Genomic DNA, 6,730 nt, shown 5'->3' with positions numbered 1-6,730 from the left:
GCGAGGCCCCGCCCCCCTCTCTGGTTGGTCGGGGCGGGGACACCTGAGGCCGAGCGACCAATCGCCGCGCTGGGCTCCGGAGCCCCGCCCTCCCCGGCCCCCGCCCCGAGCGCGCGCCCAGCCGCTCACCGAAGCGCCGGCAGGGGGCGGCACAGGGCGGGCCAGGCGGCCGGGGCGCACCGGCTCCGACCCCAAGGCCGGTCGGAGGTTAGCAGTTCCCGAGTCGTCCCCTTGGCCAGGTGACCGGTTCCTACGGAACTTCCCGTGACGTGTTCTCCAGGCCGCCCCGCGGGCCGCGTCCCACGCGGTCTCCGTCCCACGCCGCCCTGCCGAGCCTCGGCTCCCGGCCTCCGCGGGGCGGGGGGGCCTGCCCGGGCCGTTGCAATTACAAGTCCCTTCCCCCTCGCCCCTGCAACGCCCCTTCCGCCCTGCGAGACCCCGGCCTGCAGGCCGCCTCCTCCGGGAAGCCTTCCCTGCAGCCCCTGCAACGCCCCTTCCGCTCTGCGAGACCCCGGCCTGCAGGCCGCCTCCTCCGGGAAGCCTTCCCTGCAGCCCCTGCAACGCCCCTTCCGCTCTGCGAGATCCCGGCCTGCAGGCCGCCTCCTCCGGGAAGCCTTCCCTGCAGCCCCTGCAGCCCCTGCAACGCCCCTCCCGCTCTGCGAGACCCCGGCCTGCAGGCCGCCTCCTCCGGGAGGCCTTCCCTGCAGCCCCGGGCGACGACTCCCCGCCATTCCCGGGGCTCCGCGCTACTCTCCCGGCCTGGAAGCGTCGTTATTTGGGGATGTTTCTCCCGGAGGGCACGGGGGCACGGCGACTTCGGGGCCATCTGTCGTCACCTACAACTGACCCGAGGGAGGTGCAGATGGGGCGTCCCGTGTGAAGTGCGGGGGGCTGGGAGGCAGGGAAGCCCCCACCAGGGCGGGGCCGGACGGGGGCGGAGTGTGGGCCGGACCCTTCGCTGGAGACTCGACCCAGGGGTCACCCGGCACCCAGTGCTCAGCGCGCGGAAACGGCAGCTTAGCGCCAGGAGTCAGGAAGGCGCTAGGGGAGCGCGGGCGGAGCCTCGGGAGAGGGACGAGGGGCGCGCAGGCCCTGCGGCGGGGCGCTCACCCCGGGACCCTACTGCTTTGGCTTGCCGGGGCCTCCTCCCCTCTCCCCTCTAGAAAGGCAGCTCTAAAGGCGCCACAGGTGCTGCCCCTAAAAAGTTTACCCCGTTATCCGTCTCTTTACCATGTTTGTATTTATTTTTTTTCCTATTCTGTTTTTGTTTGCTTTTTTTAAGTAATTTCTACACCCAAGTGGGGCTGGAACTCACAACCTGGAGATCAAGAGCCCCATGTCCACCAACTGAGCCAGCCAGGCGCCCCTTATTCCGTTCTTTTTTTTCACTAGATGAACTACTGATTGATTGATTGATTGATTGATTTAAAAGATTTTATTTATTTATTCAGGAGAGAGACAGAGAGAGAGAGGCAGAGACACAGGCAGAGGGAGAAGCAGGCTCCATGCAGGGAGACTCGATCCCGGGTCTCCAGGATCACACCCTGGGCTGAAGGCAGGTGCTCAACCGCTGAGCCACCCAGGAATCCCCTGACATAGTATTTAAAAAAAAAAATTTTTTTTAAGATATTATTTACTTATTTGTGAGAGAGAGCGGAAGAGCACCAGCAGTGGGGAGGGGCAGAGGGAGAGGGAGAACCAGATTCCTCACTGGATCATGACCTGAGCTGAAGGCAGATGCTTTTTTTTTTTTTTTAAGATTTTATTTATTGGGGGCAGCCCTGGTGGCTCAGCGGTTTAGTGCCTGCCTTCAGCCCAGGGTGTGATCCTGGAGTTCCAGGATCGAGTCCCACGTCGGGCTCCTTGCATAGAGCCTGTTTCTCCCTCTGCCTGTGTCTCATTTCTCTCTCTCTCTCTCTCCCTCTCTCTCTGTCTCTCATGAATAAATATATAAAACGTAAAAAAAATTTTTTTATTGGGGCAGCCCGGGTGTCTCAACGGTTTAGCACTGCCTTTGGCACAGGGCGTGATCCTGGAGTCCTGGGATCCAGTCCCGCATCGGGCTCCCTTTGTGGAGCCTGCTTCTCCCTGATGCTGAACCACTGAGCCACCCAAGCATCTCTGAAGGCAGAGGCTTAACGGACTTTGCCACCTGGATGCACCAGCTATTTAGAAAATTTTTATGAATTGTTTCTACCGGATTTATTTTTATTTTTATTTATTTTATTTTTTTTAAAGATTTTATTTATTTATTCATGAGAGACAGAGAGAGAGAGAGAGAGCGACAGAGGGAGAAGCAGGCTCCATGCAGGGAGCCCGACGTGGGACTCAATCCCGGGTCTCCAGGATCAGGCCCTGGGCTGAAGGCAGCGCTAAACCGCTGAGCCACCCGGGCTGCCCTATTTTTAATTTTTTTTTTTTTAATTTTTATTTATTTGTGATAGTCACAGAGAGAGAGAGAGAGAGGCAGAGACACAGGCAGAGGGAGAAGCAGGCTCCATGCATCGGGAGCCCGACGTGGGATTCGATCCCGGGTCTCCAGGATCGCGCCCTGGGCCAAAGGCAGGCGCTAAACCGCTGCGCCACCCAGGGATCCCTATTTTTAATTTTTTTAAAGATTGTATTTATTCATGAGAGACACACACAGAGGCAGAGACATAGGAAGAGGGAGGAGAAGCAGGCTCTATTCAGGGAACCGGATGTGGGACTCGATCCCAGGATTCTAGGATCATGCCCTGAGCCAAAGGCAGATGGTCAACCACTGAGCCACTCAGGCGTCCCTACTGGATTTATTTTATTTGGATTATTTCTACTGTTATTTTTCTTTTCTAAATCATAATTTTACACTTTTATCTTTACTGTTTCCATCCTGTTTTGTGTGTGTGTGTGTGCTTACTTCTATCTTGAGTTAGGTACTTAGTTCATTAATTTTCATTCATTCTTGTTAATGTAAGTATTCAGAGCTATGAATTTGCCTCTGAGTACTGCTTTAGCTGTTTACCTTAGGTCCTGATATGCAGTGTTTCAGTTATGGTTGTTTTCTAGATATCCTGAAATTTCAACTTGATATCCTTTCTTACTCAAGAGAAACTTAAGAGTTTTAAAATGTAGGGACACCTGGGTGGCTCAGCAATTGAGCATCTGCCGTTGGTTCAGGTGGTGATCCCAGGTCCCAGGATCGAGTCCTGCATCAGGCTCCCCGTGGAGAGCTTCTCCCTCTGCCTGTGTCTCTGCCTCTCTTATCTGTCTCATGAATAAATAATTTTTTTAAAAAAAGAGTTAAAATGTACAGGTAATAAGGTTCTTTTGGTTTTGTTTTGCCTTGTAATTTGGTTATTAATTTCTGGCCTGATTTACATTGTAATTGGAGAATGCTTTATGTTCTAGATCTGCTTTTTGGAATATATTGTTTTTTTTTTTTAATGATTTGACATATGGTTGATCTTTGTGAATACTTAGATGTCCAGTTACAAAGGAGTAGTCTGTTTTTAGGGTAGAGAGCTTGATATAAATTAGTTAAATCTAGTTCAATAATTATGTTTTTAAGTCTTCTCTAATCTTAATTTTTTAAAGATTTTATTTATTCATGAGAGACACATAGAGAGAGAGGCAAAGACATAGGCAGAGGGAGAAGCAGGCTCCATGCAGGGAGCCCGACGTGGGACTCGATCCCAGGACCCCGGGATCATGCCTTGAGCCCAAGGCAGATGCTCAACTGCTGAGCCACCCAGGTGTCTCTTATTTAATTTTTTTGTACACATATCTGTGAAAGATGTATTAAAACTTCTACCATATGCTCTCTCTCTCTCAAATAAAATCTTTTTTTTTAAGATTTTTATTTAAAAAAATAAATTAAAAAAATAAAAAATAAAGATTTTATTTATTTATTCATGAGAGACATGAATTCTTCTCCCTCTCTCTGTGCCCCTCCCCTGCTTGTGTGCTCTCTCTGTCTCTCTCAAATCACTAAAATCTTTTTTAAAAATACTTCCTACTGGGCAGCCCGGGTGCCTCAGCAGTTTAGCGCCGCCTGCAGCCCAGGGTGTGATCCTGGAGACCTGGGATCGAGTCCCACGTCAGGCTCCCTGCATGGAGCCTGCTTCTCCCTCTGCCTGTGTCTCTGCCTCTCTCTCTGTGTGTATCTCTAATGAATAAATAAATTTAAAAAATCTTAAAAAAATACTTCCTACTATTGTGCTTTTTACTCTTCCTCCTTGTATTCCTTTCGTTGTTTGAATGCAGCTACCATATTATTTGATGCACACATATTAATGTTTGCTCTTTAGCACATAGGAGATATGTTCTATTATCGTTGTGACTTGCATTTGTCATCATTACAAAGTGTTCCTCTTGATCTCAACCAATATCTTACCTTGAACTTGGCTACTGCTTGCTGCTGTGGGCATTGCCCCTTGCGCCATCCTTTTATTTTCATTCTCTGAGTCTTCTTGTTTGGGGCGTGTCTTTTGCCTCCAGCTTACTGCTGAATGTGAACCATCTGACAGGCATTTCCTTTTACAGATGAGTTAACTCATGTGCACATATCAATGTGACAAATCTATCCCAGTCTCAAGTCATCTGATCTTATGCTTTCTATTTTTGTAGGTTATAAAATATTTGCTTAATTTGGGTGCGAGTGGGGTTTTTTGATACTTTGGAAATTTTGTAGCTCTGTACTTGTGGTTACCTTTATAAATAATTTTATATATAACACACTTCATCCTTTATTTCTCTAAAGATTATCTATTGACTCCCAACAATGAGTAATGATGACACTATTATGTTTTTTCTCCCTCCTTCCCTCCACCATCCTTGTCACAATATAATTTTAAGTGGAAACAAATGTCACATATACCTACATACATCCTTGCGTCTAAGGTGTCATTGATTTTAAGATGCTCCACTGATGTAGTAACAGCTTCTCGAAGGAGAATGAAAGTCTGTCCCATGGTAACGGAGGGCTAGCGGTGGCCGTGCTTGAGATGGAATTCAGGGGCATCTTGGTCTTCTTCTCTCTGAGCCCTATGTCCCCATGTCCCTGCCTAGGCACCCTGACAGATGCTTGTCCTCCTACCACCACTTGGAGGAGGCATCTGGTGTCCTTGCCAAGGACCAGAGCCATGCGTGTCTCATCAGCAGCCACCTGTGTCGAGGGGCTGGGCTGCGTCCTGCTAGATTTCAGGCGGCCCAAGGCTCTGTGCTTAGGTACATGATGTCAGATGCTCCTCTTTTCTGAATCTGGGCATAGCTGGCTGACACTAGCTCCATGATTGATACCATCTTATCAGAGCATTCTGGAGGCTTCTCAGGACCCCATAATTCCCAGAAGAACCCAGCATTCTCTGGTCCCGGCCGGTGGCGTGCCAGTCACACCCACCCTGCTGAGCTTCCTCTAGCTCCTGTCCTCACCACACCTTGTACTCACCCCTCTCCAGGCCTTTCCGTCTGTGTTTCTTCCGCCCAGGCTGCTGTCCCCCCTCCAGTTGCCAGAAGCATTAGTCCCTCCTTCTCTGGCTCCTCACAGCCAGCCCATGGGAGCTGGCCCTGGTGCTCCCTGGATGCTCAGGCTCCATCCTCTGACCTCTCTGCCTCTCCTCCCAGAGCTGGGGTGGCCACAGAACTTTCTGGGAAGAGGTTTGGAATCAGGACAGGCTTCCATGAAGAACGCAGTCTCCATGGTTGTAAAATGGGGACATGGGCACATTTCAACCTCCGAGCTTCTACCAAGGGCAACTACTATTTTGACTTTTGCCACTACGGATTAATTTTGCCTGGTTTTTGGACTTTATTTATTTATTAAAGATTTTATTTATTTTTTCATGAGAGACACACAGAGAGGAGCAGAGACAGGGCAGAGGGAGAAACAGGCTCCCTAAGGGGAGCCCGAATCAGGACTGGATCCCAGGACCCTGGGGTCACGCCCTGGGCCAAAGGCAAACACTCAACCACTGATCCACCTTGGACTTTATTTGCATGGAATCACGCAGTGTGTGCTCTCTCAGTTCTCGCTCCTTTGACTCAACACTATTATATGTTATTTATCTATCTGTTGTTGTAATGATAATAATAGTATGGCAGGTGGTTAGTTCATAGAGACTTGGTTAAGGGAACTTGACCCATTCAGCTTTTTTTTTTTTGTATACTAGAATGTGACCTGAACCAACTCCATTGTTGAGAAAGGCACTGGAGGTGGAAATCTGAACATCAGAGCACACCAAGGAGCTCATTTTACAGGTCACTGGCATCTGTGGTTTGGCTTGGCTGTGTATAAATGCCCCTGGCAGCAACCTGAGGTCACCTTGGGCTGGTGGCTGTGATCCTCCCATAGGGTCACACTAGGCCCTGCCCCTCCTTTCCCCCGGCCCTGCAGGGAGAAGTGCTTGCCCCTTGCCTAGGCTTGGTGTCTCTGCCTGTCAGGTGGACTCCTGCCCTGGTCTAGAGTGGGCACCCAGGAAATGAGACGCGCAAGACGTCCCTGGGTTTGGTCTTGAAGAGAGACAACATTCCCTAATCCTTCTCCAAAGCCCCCAGGTAGAAATCTCTGGGCTGATGGCAGCCCAGAGGCTCCTGGGGGTGGATTCCCAATAGCCCCAGTGCCAATCACTCCTGTGCACCGGGCACTTCTGGAGGGACAGGCCATGATTGAACTTCCCAGCACCTACTCCACAGCTGGGAAACCAAGCCTCCGAGTGCAAGCTGAGTCTTTATTTGGTGGGTGGGTGAGGAATGC

Source organism: Canis lupus, chromosome 9 (genome assembly GCF_048164855.1).
Source record: "Canis lupus baileyi chromosome 9, mCanLup2.hap1, whole genome shotgun sequence".
Classification (NCBI taxonomy): domain Eukaryota; kingdom Metazoa; phylum Chordata; class Mammalia; order Carnivora; family Canidae; genus Canis; species Canis lupus.
Note: the sequence above shows the minus strand (reverse complement) of the source record.